We start from the raw sequence: 17599 nt of genomic DNA on the forward strand, positions 1-17599 counted from the left end.
CACGTTTTGCAGAGGTCATTTCTGCAAAGGCTGCAAAGCAGAATGTTAGTGCAGTCCTATATAAGCTGCAAAACAGGATGTCAGTGCTGTTTTATTTTAGCTGTCCTGACTCCATATTTTCTTGTTGAGGACCCTAGCCCTGACTACCTAACTAGTTCCTAACAATAAATGGTTTTAAAATCTTAGAACAATAAATGGTTAGTACACAAAATCTATAAAGAACTTATAAAACATGGGGCACCTGGGTGACTCTGTTGTTTAAGTGTCTGACTCTTAATTTTGGCTCAGGTCATGATCTCAGGGTTGTGATCTCCAGCGCTGAGTTGGGCTCTGTGTTGGGCTCCGCACTGGGCATGGAGCCTGCTTAAGATTCTCTCTTCCTCTTCCTCTTCTGCTCTTCTGCCTAAAACAACAACAAAACCAACCAACCAAACAAAAACAACAATAACAAAACTTATAAAACTCAACACCCCAAATACAAATAATCCAGTTTAAAAATGGACAGAAAACATGAACAGATATTTTTTCAAAGAAGACCTCCAGATGGCTAACAGACACATGAAAAGATGCTCAACACCACTCATCATCAGGGAAATACAAATCAAAACTACAATGAGACATTACCTCACACCAGTCAGAATGGCTAAAATTAACAACACAGAAAACAACAGGTGTTGATGAAGATGTGGAGAAAGGGAAATGCTTCTGCACTGTTGGTGGGAATGCAAACTGGTGCAGCCACTCTGGAAGAGTACAGACTTTTTCCTCAAAAAGTTAAAAATAGAACTACCCTATGATCCAGTATTTGCATGACTAGGTATTTACCCAAAGGATACAAAAATACTGATTTGAAGGGACACATGCACCTCGATGTTTATAACAGCATTATCAACAATAGCTAAATTATGGAAAGAACCCAAATTTCCATTGATTTATGAATGGATAAAGAAGATGTGGTGTGTGTGTGTGTGTGTGTGTGTGTGTGTGTGTGTAATGGAATATTATTCAGCCATCAAAAAGAATGAAATCTTGCCATTTGCAACATTGATGGAACTAGAGAGTATCATGCTAAGCAAAATAAGTCAGTCAGAGAAAGACAAATACCATATGATTTCACTCATATATGGAAATTAAGAAACAAAACCAATGATCACAGGGGAAAAAAAAGAGAGGCAAGTCAAGAAACAGACTCTTAACTATAGAGAACAAACTAATGGTTACCAGAAGGGAGGTGGGTGGGGGGATGGGTTAAATAGGTGATGGGGGTTAAGAGTACACTTGTGATGAGCACCTGGTGTTGTATGAAAGTGTTGAATCACTAAATTGTACACCTGAAACTAATATTACACTATTACACTGACTGGAAATAAAAACTTAAAAACAAACAGGAAAACCACAAAATTGTTCAAATATCCCGACTTACCTAGGGATGAAAGCCTCTTGTTAAGAGGATGGTGAGCAGCATGGAGGTTTAAGCTTCTCAGGAATATTTGTATTCTCTATATCTTATTGTATCCATTGCAATCAGTTTTGATTTTCTAGAAATTAATCTCTTTTATTCAGATTTTCAAATTTATAGTACTCAGAAACTGTAGTGATACCTTCCTTTTCATTGCTGATATTATCTATGACTTTTTTCTTTTTTTCCAGATCAATCTTACCAGGATTTTATCAATGTTATTAATTCCTTTCAAAGAATCAAACTTTGAGTTAATTGATTCCCTCTATTATAAATTTTCTTTATATTTCATAAAATTTTGCTTTTATCTTTATTTTCTTCCTTCTAGTTTCAGTGGACTGAATTTGCAGTTCTTTTTGTAACCCCTTGAGATTAAAAATTTAGTTATTTGGGTATTTAAATAATTAATTTATAGACATTTTTAGTATGTACACTTAAGGCTATAAATTTCCTCTTGAGCATACTTTTGTCCAGTTAACAAGTTTCGATATTCCGTATATTCACTATCAATTCAGTTTAAATATTTGCTAATTTTTACTGTGATTTTTTTTTTCAACACATGCTTCATTTAGAACTATGTTCCTCAACTTCCAAATATTTGGAAATTTTCTACTTTATTTATATGTCTTTTTTTTTTTTAACTTTTTTTTTTTTTAAGATTTTATTTATTTATTTGAGAGAGAGAGAATGAGACAGAGAGCACATGAGAGGGGGGAGGGTCAGAGGGAGGAGCAGACTCCCTGCAGAGCAGGGAGCCCAATGGGGGACTCGATCCCGGGACTCCAGGATCATGACCTGAGCCGAAGGCAGTCGCTTAACCAACTGAGCCACCCAGGCGCCCTATTTATATGTCTTTTAAGTCTCTTGTTTCTAAATTAACATTATTGAATTATAATGTAAGTACTATTAAATTATACTTATTTTAAGTGAATAGTTCAATAAATTTTGACCAATGTATGCACCTGTGTAACCTCCAACAAATTCAAGATATTATACACTGCCATCCCCTCTCAGAAACTGCCCTCATGCTCTTCAATCATCAATTTTCCCACATCCCTGACCTAGGAAACCACTCTTTGCTTTCTATCACTATAGATCAAGATTTTCCTATTGCAGAACTTCATATAAATGGAATCCTATACAGAATGTAATCTTTTATCGTCTGACTTATTTTGTCAACATAGTGTTTTTGAGATTCATCTATTTTTGTGGCATGCATCAGTGGTTTGTTCCCACTTACTGCTGAGAAATATTTCATTGTATGAATATACCACAGTTTATTAATCCATTGATCTGTTGATGGTATTTACATTTTTCTGGTTTGGCGTTATTTTGAATAAAGCTGATACAAGTATTTGTCAATACATATGTATACATGTCTTCCTGTCTTTCCCAATGTGAAATTGCTGGAGAAAATGGTACTTGATAAGTAATTACCAAACCATTTTCCAAATGGGTTGTATCATTTTATAGTCCCACTTTATGAGTGGTGGTTGCTTCACATCCTCACCAACCTTGGTATTGTTGACTCTTTTAATTTTAGTCATTATGGTAGGTTTGTACAGTGGTATCTCATTATGTTTTTAATGTGTATTTCTTCTGATGACTAATGACAGTGAGCACTTTGCAGGTATTTGTTTGTCATTTCTATATCTTTTTTTGTGAAGTGTTTATTCAAATTTTGTGCTTATATTTTAAAATTGCGTCTTTTGCCCTCTCTTACTATTCAATTGTAAATATACTTTTTATGTTGTCTTACTTTCTTAATGGGATCTTTTAAAGAGCAGCAGTTTTTAATTTTGATGAAGTCTAATTTTTATTTATTTAGTGCTAGGGCATTTTAGCTTTTTGTGTCCCATTTTAGGTGATGTTGCCTATCAGTGGTCACAAAGGATGTATACCTTTTATGGAAGATTTATAGATTTTTTTTCCTTTATATTTAGGTGTATAGTGCATTCTGAGCTAATTTTTGTCTGTGGAGTGAGGTAAGTTTTGAGGCTTTTTTTTTTTAACCCTAATTATCTTTTGGTTATTGATTTCTTGATTAATTGAATTGTCATCAGAGAATGACACAATGTCAGTGTTTTGAAATTTATTGAAACTTCATTTGTAGCTCATGATATAATCAATTTTGGCAAATGATCTATGTTGGAAGAATGTGTATCCAACAGTTGCTGATTACAGTGATTTACATATATGTCAATTAGGTAAATTTTGTTAATTGTGCTATTCAGCTCTTCTGAAGGTCTACTGATCTTTTCCCTCACCTTCTTTCTCTTCCTCCTTCCTCTTTTGGCTTGCTCCATCAGTTATTTGAGAGATCTGTGTTAAAATTTCCCACCATGATTGTGGATATGCCTATTTCTTCTTTTGTGGTTTTACTTTAGGTATTTCAAAAGCTTCTTGTTAAGTCATGTGATTTTAGAATATTATATCTTCCTGATGAATTAAACTTTTTATCATTTGAAATGTCCTTTTTATCTCTCAGTAAACTTTTTTATCTACATTATCTGATATTAGTCTATCAGCCCTGCATTGTTCAGCATCTGCATGGTTTACACGTTTCTGTCCTTTTTATTTTAATCTCTGTGTGTTCTTATATTTAAGATGTATCTCTTGCAAGCAGCACATAATATTTTTATTATCAAGTCTGGCAAGTATTGTCTTTTAATTAGAGTATTTAGTCTGTTTACATTTAACACAATAACTTACACTTAGAAGTTTAAATTTAATGTTTGATTTTCTTACTGTCCCTCTGCCACTCCTTCCCTCCCTCCTTCCAACCTCTCTCTCCCTCTGTTCTGCAATGTTTTGAATTAGGCTTTTTATTATTCTATATTTCACCTGTATTAGCTTCCTAATTATACATTTTCACTATTCTTTTAGTTTTTACTCTAGAAACTGCACCATGAACCCTTCACTTGTTGAAGTCTGATAAAAAGTAGTATTTTAATTATTTTCCAAACAATGAAAGGCTCATAGAATAGTTTGACACCATTTACCCTTTTCCCACTTTTTGTGCTATTGTTGTCATGGATTTTACTTCTTCCAGATATTATTGTTATTTTATACATACACATTCATTTAGATTTACCCATGTATTTATCTTTTCTATTGTTATTTCTTCCTGTTTCATTGTGCTTTCTATCTGGGACAGTTTACTTTCCTCTTTTCTTTTCTTTCTTTCTTTTGTTTTTTTGGAGAAAGAGAGAGAGAGAGAGCAAGAGCATGTGGGAGCATGAGTTGGGGGGGGAGGGGCAGAGGAAGAGGGAGAGATTCCTAAGCAGATTCCACACCCAGCACAGAGCCCATCTTAGGGCTCAATTTTCATAACCAAGATCATGTCCTGAGTGGAAATCAAAAGTTCAATGCTTAACCAAGGGAGCCACACTGGTACCCCTGGGACAATCTACCTTCTGACTGAAGAACTCCCACTAGTATTTCTTTAGTATAAATTGGTGAATAATTCTCTCAGTTTTTTTTTTTATTTGAAAATATATTTATATTGCTCTCACTTTAAGAAGACATTTTCAGTGGGTGTAGAATTCCAGTACAGGTCTTTTCCTCTAGCTCTGATGTTAGATGTCATTTTATGTTTGTGGCCTACCTTCTTTTGTTAAGAATTTCAAATCTGTCTTATTGCTGCTCTTTTGAAAATGATATATCTTTCTCTTCCAGATTGTATTAATATTTTCTTTGTCTTTGTTTTTTTTTACCAGTTTTACTATGATACACTATGTTCATTTTATCGTATTTAATTTGAATGGGGTTTATAACCTCCTGAATTCGTGGCTTGACATTTTGTAAAAGTCTGTCATTTTGATTTTCAAATTTTGTCTCTGCTTCATTTGTCTCATCTGTTTTTTTTCTTTTTTCTTTTTTGGTAGATTTCAATTACATATATGTTAAATAGTTCACCATTTCCCATATATCTCTTATGCTTCCTCTTTTTTTTTTTTTTTTTTTTTGGTATTTTTCCATTCTCTTTTCTCTCTGTTCTTTGCAGTGGATATTTTCTCTCAATCTATGTTCCAATTTACTAATGCTCTCTTTAATTGCTCCTCATCTGCCTTAATTAACTTTCAAATTTTAGTTATTATATTTTTTCAGTTCTATAATTTACTTTTGAAGAATTTTTATATTTTCCAGATTTATGCTGAGATTTTATTTTATCATCTGATTTCTTGAACATATTAATACATTATATAAGGGTCATGTATAAGAATTCCAATATTTGGATTTCCAGTGAGTCTTGTAATATGTTTTTCTCTTATTTTTCTGTCATGTGGTCTCATCTCCTGGTACCCATAGTAAATTTTGATTGGTAGCCAGACAATATATATGAGAAATTATAGAGATAATTTAAGACTCTAGATAATACTGTCTTCCAGAGAGAATCTATTTTCGTTTGGCAATTGGATAAGAGAAAGATTAATTGTAATTCCGTCAAGGATTTAATTGATTGGATGCCATCCTTCATTATATTTGAGGGCACATCTAGCCCTTCTGGAGTTCCAAGCTAAAACTGGAGTGTTCGCCTGGGCCTCTCCTCCTTGATGGGCCTCAAGTCCAATTTTTGCCCACCAATACCGTAAGACTGTTGGAAACTCTGCTCAGCTCCTCAGCCTATTGCCTTCTGCTTACAAATAGACAAATCTAAAGAGCCAAACTGGCTCACTTCTCTGTACTTTCATTCTGTCTTGGCCTCAGTTCCCTAGAAAAGAATTGTTTACTGGGAGGTATAACCCTGAGACAATGAAAGTAAAGGGAAAAGAAACTTGGGCAGAAAGGAAGGAAAAGTGAATACAAACTAGTGTCTTATTGCAGATGACCACAGCTTCATGAAGAGACATAGCTCACTGCCTAGGGACAGCCTGTCTTGGAACAGTCTGTCAGAAGGAGAAAGGGAGAGGAATTTATTCAGTGGCTTCCTCCATTGAATGACTTATCTTTCACTGGTCAATATTTACCCCACAAGGCATCTTCTATGCATTTCCAGGTTTTTCAGCTGGCCTCTTCAGACCCACTGGGGAAACAAAATTCTATACCCTGTAGCAAGTCGCTTCAGCCAACTCCAGAACTAGTGAGAGAAACCAGAGACTCACTGGGTATGGTAGGGCCTGCTGCCAAGGCTGCTGCAGCTCCATCTGCTTCAGACACAAAGGAGTCCATGCTGGAGACTGGCCCTCCCCTTGGGGGAGGCTGAGGCAGGCTGTGGAGCTCTTGATGAAGTAGTGGTGACCTCAGGTCCATAGTAAGTTTGAGGACCTGGGAGACAGATAGGAGAAGATTTGAGCAGTTTCCTCAGTTTGTCCAATGTGCTTTCTCCCAGGAATCTTGACCTTGTGGCTTCAGAATTCTCCAATGTCTTCAGATTGATGGTTTTATATATTTTCCAGCATTGCAAATTCTCAAAGGAAGGTTTGGTCTACAACCAACTACTCCCTGTTACTGGAAAAGGAAAAAAAAAAAAGATCTTTTCAAGATCTTATTACAGTAATATAAAATGTTTACCCCATGTACCACTGACACCCAAACATAGTTAAAAACTAGTTGACATTAGACTTACGGTAAAATTAGTGGAACATCAAGATGTCAGGTTCTCATTTATAGATATAAATCTCCCTTGACTTATATATTGACTCCTCAGATAATATTTTTCAGTCAATGTCAAGCTGCCCTTGATTTTCTCAGATTAAGCCACTGATTTTATTACTCATCTAATGGAAATTCCCATCGTGACTTAAGCACTAATCATGGGTGGTGCCATAAAAGAAAGGCACAAAATTTACCAATTACATCATCCTCGAGGCAGAAGATTCACAACTGGTTTAATCCTGATTGCTTCAAAAATTCAGTTGAGACTGATGAGTACCTCTCCTTCTTCTTCCCAGCTATAAACATACTTCTGATCTAACCTAGCCTGTGAATCAACTCCTTGTGCCATAGTCTTAGAAGTTCAGAATCTCCCCATCTGTTGTTCTAAAACATTACTGACTATATGAAGCCTGCAGTGTTAGGCCAAAGATATTAGTTCTTAATGAAACCACCTTATAGAAGTTTACTATGGTATCAGTTGTGTATTTTTATGTACTATGAAACAGAATGTATCAATGGAAGGAACTCTATTGGGAGGTCTAAATAAGAGTCTTCTCTTCTACTTGCTACCTTCTCAGAGCGCCTGTGATGCTTCTCTTAATATAAAGATCACCCTTTAGAGAATTAATAGATGCATGCTTATTGATAAAGATCATGGAAATCCAGAGAGGTTTCACTAGCTTTCTCCAAAATAACAATAAGTTCACTACAGAGATTTTAGGGTAGTAACCTTTCTTTACTTCCTCCCAATCTGTCATTCGTCACCGCCACGGGTCACCCTCGCTACTGTAATTTGAATGTGTGGTCAGTGGGAAATGTTGACCTTTCCAAAGGGAAGAGGACCTTTCTTCAGTAAAGGGAATATGTATGGCTGTGGTTTCTGCTCAAAACTAATCTATAGCCCCCATCTCAACACTAAGAAATACTTTATCACAAAATTGTGTATGGAGTTTAAAAACTATGTGTGCAGTACGATCTCATTTATTTGATATGTATGTCTATAAAACTTACAAGCATGTATGAGGGTGATACTAAAATGTTAAATATTATATCAGGAACATGAAATTATGGGAGCAATCTAGTTTCTATGCACTGATTAATACTGTCATCATTTTACTTAATGGGCATATAGTTTTTTTTTAAAAAAAACTTTTTAAAATCTTGTCAGATATTATGCTTCTCTAGGTAATTAGATCAGGTAATAAGCATGAAATGCATAGAACAGGACCTGGCACATAGTCTGTTTTAAATAAATATTAGCTATTGTGTTTATTGTACAGGAAATTAAGCTCACCTTAATTTTCCTTTTCACAAATTGCAAATTTTAAGTATCTATATATAGGGTCTTAAAGAACATACAGATCTACAAAGGCACCAAATGATCTACTAAGGATGTTGCCTCCTTTTTTTATGTGAAGTATAATTGAAACAGGGAAAAAAAGATCTATGATAACCAGTAGGCAAAGAAATATAAAGGTTGGAAGTCAGCAACTCTGTGAATGCTGTCACTGGTTAGCTAAGGTTATAATCTGGGCAGAAAAGAATGAAAAAATATCTGGAGAGGAAAGTGATGAGTGAAGGAAGAGTGGAAGAGGGAAGAGGTGGCAGAAATGCAAAGGAAAGGAAAAGTTGGAAAGAATGTAAAAACTAATTGGAGAAAGAGAAAAGGGGAAGATAAAATGAACGTGACAAATGGAAGAGGGGCATCTACAAAGACCAATCAATGTTACTTACATTTGCCAGGTGTTCTGCTAAGTGTTTTATAAGAGATGACTGATTTAATTATTAGAACAATCTTCTGAAATTAGAATTTTATCATCCCTATTTAACAGAAGAGAAAACTAAGGTTTTCAAGATTTAAGTGATTTTTCCCCAGATCATGGATTGCATCTCTTTAATAAGATTGTGTCCAAAAAACCCAATTCTCTTTAAGCCTCCTTTGCTCTGATTTGTCTTTTTGGGGGTATGATGTCAGATCTTTCCAGATTATAAAATAAAAAAAACAAAATATCTTCCCCTTGCCTGATGTCCTCTATCTGGTCATTATTTTCTATCATCTTGTGAAGCAAGCAAGTTTATTAAGGTTCAGAACAACTTAATATGAAGAGAAATGTGAGGCCTAACTTTAATACCATGTCCATATTTTCTAAATTAAAAATTAAATCATTAATTTTAAGACATTATATTTGCAAATTTATTGTATATGAAATTTTAGTAAGGTGTAAAGAGAAAATCACAAAACACTTTTTTGAAAAGCATCAAATTAAATAAAATTTGTCCAGCCCCAGAATTTTAATATTGTTACCATAATACCTGACATCTGTGTCACCTTCATTTAGTAAGAAAATTTGTTTTGTTTTGTTTATTTTTTTATTTTTTATTTATTTTTTATTTTATTTTTTTAAAAAAAGAGCTAAATGGAAAAAATAGCTGCTGTGAGGTTTTATACTTTTTACAATCTTTGGTTAAAAGAGTTCTGGGTTGGTAGTCACAGGGTCTGGGTTGTTAAATAGCTCCTGCCCTGTCACCTGTGCCATCTTTGCCCCAGCCCCTAACTTCTCTGAGTCTTAGTTTCTCGATCTGTGAAATGAAAGTTTACACAATATGTTGGCAAAGATCCTAGGACTGTATAGCCTATAAAAAAACAAGGGAGTGTGTTCTGTGATGAGAATTAGGTCATAAGGAACTTTAAAACAAATATTTTAAGGTTTCTAGTAACACTTTGCTGGAAAAAAAATCACATGTTAAATGATGATTGTTGACTTTTACTTGATGCCATAAGTGATAGGAGACATAGTAATGGTAGGTGATTATACTGAACAAAAGAAACAAAATAGGGACGCCTGACTGGTTCAGTTCGTAGAGTTAGTAAATGCTATTCATCTTCATTATTTTGTAATATTTTGTATAAGATATGCAACAGCCAACAGCTTGGTCAAAATTGAAATAATCCAAAGAGAGTTTCATGCATTTTACTGATTTGCATGGTAGCAATCACTGAGGTGACACACAGTTAAAGTATTTTGGGGGGTCAGGAGGGTGTGGCGGAAAGAGAGGAAATAATTACTCAATAGCTCTTAGAAACCATCCTTCAGTTAAGTCAAATAGCACCAATACATTACTATGTTAAGATCCAATAACTTGCTACTTAGATACTTTTTCCCAATTTAAAGATTTGGAAATCTTGGGGCACCTGGATGGCTCAGTCGGCTGACCACTGGGCTCTTGGTTTTGGCTCAGATCATGATCTCAGGGTCATGAGCTCAGGGTCATGGGATCGAGCCTTGCTTTGGGCTCCCTGCTCAGCGGGGAATCTGCTTCTCTTCCTTTCCTTGTGTTCCTCCCCCACTCATGTGCTCTCTCTCTGTCACACACAAATAAATAAATAAATCTTTTTAAAAAAAGATTTGGAAATCATGAAAAGTGGAAAACTTGAGGAAAAATTTTTTGAGAAAAATAATTATTTATTTATTTGAGAGAGAGAGAGCACACAGAGGGAGAGGGAGAGGAAGAGGGAGAAGCAGACTCCCTGCTGAGCAGAGAGCCTGAAGTGGGGCTCGATCCCAGGACCCTGAGATCACTACCTGAGCCGAAAGCAGCCACTTAACCAACTGAGCTACCCAGGAAAAAGAACATTTTAATTAAGTTTTTAAATAGCTATATTTCTCAAATCAGTGAGTGAGTATTCAGCTTCACGTAACAGAAGACACTGCTGAAAGTGGCTTAAAAAATAGGGTTTTGTTACTTTACCACCCAGAAATCTGGAAGAAACTATTTCCAGGCTTGTGAGCAGCTCCACGGTTTCAGCAGGTGGCAGGACTCCCTATCTGCCAGACATGGTACATTGACGAGTGACCCTCATGCTTGCAAGATGCGTCCCCTGTTCCAGGTGCCACGTGTCACTATGACAATATTTGGGGCCCCAACATGGAGCCCCATGTGTCCCTTTTTGTTAGAGAGGAAACCCTTTCCCAGACTCCTTATTTTCCACTGCCCACACCTGGCGCCCTTGCCACAAAGGGCATCACGAGCTCCAGCAAAGCAGTGCCCGCCATTTCCATCTCATAAGAGCCATGCTTTGCCAACATGGACAAGGGGGTATGCAGCCAACGTACCCACTTTTACATGTTGGTCTATGTCCTTCCAAACATTTCTTCCTTGCAGGGTTTTATCTGTACTGTTTAAATCATCCTATATATCAGGTTTTGTAACCTGCTTTTATACTTCCTATTTTACCATACACATTGGTCCCACAGTAATAGTCTTTGGAAATTTTATTTTAAATGGTGACATAACATTCCATGCCAAGAAACCTATCTTGATTTACTTAACTTGTTCTAAGCAGCATTCCTCTCATTTACACAATACTTAGTGGGTAGTAAGTACTATACACCAGAGGCTTTACCCCAGTGTCTCTAGTCTCTACAACATTCCAGCGAGGTAGTTATTATCATTCCACATTTACAAATGAGGACACTGGAACTCAGACAAGGTAAAGCTTACTGATATTCCTGTTGGTCAACTGCAGAACAGGGAACTTGAGCTCAGGCCCATCTGATTCCCCAACCAGCTAACACAATGATATTTATTCAACACTGTTGGAGGGGGGAGAAATTAAAGCCCAAATGAGTGGGCCACTTCATAAATATAAATTAGGTAAGTTTACTATTGAGCAAAACCAACCAAAGCACACCAAACAAAAACCTGAATTCAGGCAGGCAGCCAGCAAGTGCCTACAAAGCTATAATGGAAATGTAGCTCTATTAACATGCACGTGAAGCTACAATTCATCATCTCACTTTAAGGAAAGCATCAGTCGTTACTCGATTTGCATCAGTAGTTACATCAAGCCGATTCTGACATCCTGTTTTTCATAAATCTTGATCAGGCTTATTTCCATGCTTTCTTCTTCATAATTGTTCATCACTACTTCCTACCGTTGCCCCTGACAGTGTTAAACTACCACATACAATTAATTAGTCACATTCTTCAACATTCCTCGGTAAGGTTACATTAAGTTCAGCTCCTCAAAGCACCAATAACAAAAAGTTCCTGATTTAAATCTTGTGTTCCAAAATAAATTCCATTAGCCAACAGAACATTCTATAAACCATATATTTTTTATAGTATGTCCTACAATACACTTTGTCCATATCCTCAAACAAGTGGCAGTCTTTTTGTTCTGAAGATATCAGGAAGGCCATATAGTATCTATGGGTGTCAGCAGTTAAACGGAGTACATGAATAAAAAATGAAAAACAGGGGCACCTGTGTGGCTCAGTTGGTTAAGCTCTGCCTTCGGCTCAGGTCATGGTTCCAGGGTCCTGGGCTCCCTGCTCAGCGGGGAGTCTGCTTTTCCCTCTGCCTGCCGCTCGCCCTGCTTGTGCTCACTCTCTCTCTCTCTCTCTCTGTCAAATGAATAAATAAAATCTTTAAAAAAAAGAAAAATAAAAGGGGGAAGGAAAGCAAGGAAAGAAGGAATAAAGAAATGAGCATACAGAGCAAGAGGAGGGCAAAGTGAAGTGTGCCAAAGTTACTGTCAATTCTGTTGTGATAGAAGTAATTCTAGGCCAGTCTGGAAACCAGCACAGGGCAAATGTTTCTGGCCAGCCAACAGGACCAGCAGAGACCAAGCCAAACGGAACTGCTGTAGCTGACTAAATCGCTTCAGGTTACCTTCTCTGAAGACTTCTCCTCCCCCCACCCGCCTCCCGCCCTGTTTGGTTTCAGGCGCCTTGGGCCTATCTACTTTGTTTTCCTATCCCGTTCCAGGACCAAATGTTGCCCCAACAGGCTTTCCCAAATACCACCTCTTTTCAATGACAAGTCCTCACTTCTTGCTGCCGTTCCTGTGTAATGGTGTGGGTGGTTCCAGGAGAAGGGTGACATAAGCAGGCTTCCTCTGGACTTGACACAGCCGAGCCAAAGAGGAAACTAGGCTGGCGGCTTTCCTGCTGAGGCCAGACATTCACTACGACATGTTGACGGTATGGCAGATGGGGAATCGATCCCTTGGAGAGCAGGGAACGCTCCCAGGGCCTCACAGCCACTTTGCCCTCTGCCCTAGTTACTCGCGCTGCACTAGGATCAATAAACCAGAAAGTTCTCAGTCTGTCTGGCCAGAGCAAGATAATTTGTGGGGTTTGGCTTCATCGTGGTTCTTTGTCCCATCCTGTTACAAGCCTCTGGAAGGGAGAAAGGAATTCATAAGTTTGCTTCAGTTTAATCATTGTGACTAACCAGGAAAAAAATGTTGTTCCTACTTTTTCTCCATTCTAGGTGGCTAATATTCCCACTTGGTACCTCATTAATAATCTGATGCTACAAGTCTGGGTTTTATTTGAGACAGGAGCAAAATGATGTGTAAACAAAGATGATGTGAGAAATAAATCTTATTGGGATATTCTATATATATATATATATCAAGATTATATTACATTATACAACTATATATATTATATGATATATGATTTATGATACATACTATATAATTACATATATGAAAAATCTTATTGGGATATATTATATATTATGACTACATTTTATAATTATATATTATATAAGATTAATAAGCAAATCTTACAAGTTTATAAAAAGAAAAAAATAGGTTTTGGATAAATACAGATCTGGTTTTCATTCTAAGCACAGCAACAAAGGACAAGCTGACTAACTTTTCAGGTATCAATCCGTTTTTTTCATCACTGAAATGAAGGTGATGGGTGTTAAGAATTATGAGAGAGGATGTCTATTGAGTGTAAGGTGTAGAGTGATTGAAATGAAATATTAGTTTCCTTTCCTTCCTAACCCATCAGCCCAAGAGAACACAGATTTTTTTTAAAGCTTTTCAATCAGTCAGCAAATGCATTGAAGTATTAAAATATTATGACTCTCAAATAGTTTACAGTCTAGTTGGGGATGTAATGTTAAGTCACATGGAACAATAAGAGAACAATAGAAGTTCACAATTTAATCAATCAGTTGTGCAATGTGTGGTTCCAGTTAATGAATTATAATTGTCGAGAAAAAAATGAAATAAAAATGGACTAAAGTTTTCTGTCATGTAGTCCTTCCCTCTTCTACAATCTTCTGGGTATTCTGTGGAGCAAGAAATAAGTCTGAGGTAAAGATAATTATATAAAAATATTAATATATATTTTTCTATATAAAAATAGACTGACAGATATACTTGATGACATTTTTAGGGGTGCTCCAGACAAAGTTCTACTAATCCTCTGAGGACTAGTCCAAAATCTCTTTCAAAAACAGAAAAATCCTCTTAAGAGTCCATGTTAAAATCAACCTCTCCGGGCACCTGGGTGGCTCAGTCGTTAAGCGTCTGCCTTCGGCTCAGGTCATGATCCCAGGGTCCTGGGATCGAGCCCCGCATCAGGCTCCCTGCTCTGTGGGAAGCCTGCTTCTCCCTCTCCCACTCCCCCTGCTTGTGTTCCCTCTCTTGCTGTGTCTCTCTCTGTCAAATAAATAAAATCTTAAAAAAAAAAAAAATCAACCTCTCCTTCTGACCCTCTTATAATCCTCTAATGCTTTGCTGCCACTTTGTGCCTATCATGATGATTACAAAAGCATTTTATATAAATTGTCCCATGCTTATTTGCATTTGATAAAAGAATTCATCAAAATGTATGTATGAAATAGTAAGAATCCCCAAGCTCCCCTCTACTCCCATTCACCAAAGAAGCAGATATTCTATCAAATACCAAAAATAATAAAAATATGCAAATCCCCCTTTGGAACTATTCCTGGGATCAAAACTCAAAAATACAAACCTGTTAGACTTTCCATCTTTGCCTTTTACCTTTAAAGCAATTGATAAAAAACATTTGCATTTGTAAAAGTATTTTCATATGATTCATGAATCATGTTCCTTCTTGGCCATCTAAACACACACCCAGGATGTTATTTACCATGTCTATAGAAACTACTCTTCCATGTGTCTCTGGCCAAATCTTTGGCCACCTACCAAGGAATTAGGATGCTTTTACTCTCAAGAATCAGACAAAATCTTAAGTGTGGCAGAAAGACAAAAAGTATCATCTGGATAAAAACCCAATAAGCTCAGTCAAAATTAAAGAAAAAAATAAAGTAACTTACACATATTCTGCCTACTATGTGCCAGACACTGTTCAAAACATTTTATAATCGGGGCCCCTGGGTGGCACAGTCGGTTATGGGTCTGACTCTCGGTTTGGGCTCAGGGTGTGATCTCAGCGTCATGGGATAGAGCTCTGCACTCAGCGCAGAGTCTGCTTAAGATTCTCTCTCCCTCTCCCTCTACTTCTTCTCCCCCCCTCAAATAAATAAACAAATCTTTAAAGAAAACCCACATTTTATATTTCATTTAACCGTCCTAACAGTCCTATGCAGCAAATATAACTGTCCCCATTTTTTAAACGAGAAAAGTGGGGTGAGAGACAGTCACTTACTCAAGGTCAGAGAACTAGTAAGTCAGCATTCAAACAGACTAAATGTTCCTAAATGGGAGTTTTAGAAGGACCAGTAAATTTTGAGTGAGCATTGCAGAATCTTTAGCTAGGATAATTAAAAAATGAAGTATTCTGTTAAGCCAGAAATTCCTTAAATGTCTACATATTGTTTTAAACCTCCCTTTAAAATAAATTAATCTACTTCCTTTTCTTATGTTATATGTCTATATATGTTTATATATTATACTATAATAAATCATATATATGTGGTTTATTTTAAGGAGTTGGCTTACATGATTATGACGGCTAGCAAGTCCAAAATCTGTAGGGTGGGGCTAGCAGGCTGGAGACCCAGAGAAGAGCTGATGCAATTCAAGTCTAAACGCCATCGGCTGGCAGAATTCCCTCCTGCCCTGGGGAGGTCAGTCTGTCTTTTGTTCTATCAGGCCTTCAGTGGATTCTAGGAGGCCCACTCACATTATGTAGGGCAATCTGCCTTTCTCAAAGTTCACTGATATAAATATTAATCTCATTAAAAACACCCTCAGAGAAATATCCAGAAAAATGTCTGATCATGTATTTGGGCACCATGGCACAAGATTAACCATCATATATGTGTCCATCGTATATATTTTTTTCATAAAGGATGGAAGATATTCTTGTAGTGCCTTGAGGATCATGAATAGGAACATTTCAAATTACTGTTTAAGGACTAAAGATATAGAACATTGGGCCAAATTATGTACTGACCACTGGACAGAACTTGGAATTTGGTTTCATAAGTAAATCCTGAATATTAGCTTTATTTGTGACCTATCTCTTTCTCTTAAAGCCTGAGAGCAAACAAAACAAAAATCAAATTAATCAAGATGTTCAAGTAAAATGAGTATCTCTTCATATAAATACTGTATCCATTTATCTACCTATCTGAGACTAAGAAGTAGGTGTGCCAAAAAATTGAAGAGCAGGACATGCTTTAAAAGTCATTTTTTTTAGAAGATTTTATTTATTTGTTTAACAGAGAGATTGAGAGAGAGCACAGTAGGCAGAACGGCAGGCAGAGGGAGAAGGAGAAACAGACAGACTTCCCGCGGAGCAGGAAGCCCGATGCGGGGCTCGATTCCAGGACCCTCGGATCATGACCTGAGCCGAAGGCAGACGCTTAACCGACTGAGCCACACAGACGCCCCTTGGACATGCTTTCAAAGTCATTTTATGAGGCCCACATTATCCTGATACGAAAACCAGACAAGGACACCACACAAAAAAGGAAATATCAGGCTAATGGACATAGTGAACACAAATGCAAAAATTCTCAAGAAAATATTAGCTAATCAAATACCTTAAAAAGATCATACACCATAATCAAGTGGAATTTGTTCCAGGGATGCAAGGATGGGTCAGCATATGCAAATCAATCAATGATACAACACATTAACAAAATTAAGGATGAAAATCATATTATCATTTCAATAGATGCAGAATAAGCATTTGACAAAATTCAACATCAATTTATGATAAAAACTCTCACCAAAAGGAGTATAAAGGGAAAATTCCTCAATATGATAAAGGCCATCTATGACAAACCCACAACTAACAGCATACTCATCAGTGAAAAGCTGAAAGCCTCTGACCGTAAGATCAAAAACAACACACGGACGCCCACTGTCTCCGGCTATATTCAACAAAGTACAGGCCTACCTCATAGACATTGCAGTGTTGGTTCCAGACCACCACAATAAAACAAATATCACAAAAAAGGGAGTCAAGTAAATTTTTTGGTTTCCCAGTGCCTATAAAATTTATGTTTACACTGTAATCTATTAAGTGTGCAATAGCATGATATCTAAAAAACAATGTACAAACCCTAATTAAAAATACTTTATTGCTAAAAATGCTAACCATTATCTGAGTTTGAAAGATTATGAGAATTACCAAATGTGATGCAGAGACATAAAGTGAGCAAATGCTGTTGGAAAAAAATGGCTCTGATAGACTTGTTCAACATAGGGTTGCCACAAACATTCAACTTGTATAAAACATAATATCTGCAAAGTGCAATGAAGTGAAGCACAATAAAACAAGATGTGCCTATTGTGGA

The sequence above is a fragment of the Phoca vitulina genome, unplaced genomic scaffold (assembly GCF_004348235.1).
Source record: "Phoca vitulina isolate PV1807 unplaced genomic scaffold, GSC_HSeal_1.0 scaffold8, whole genome shotgun sequence".
Taxonomy (NCBI): domain Eukaryota; kingdom Metazoa; phylum Chordata; class Mammalia; order Carnivora; family Phocidae; genus Phoca; species Phoca vitulina.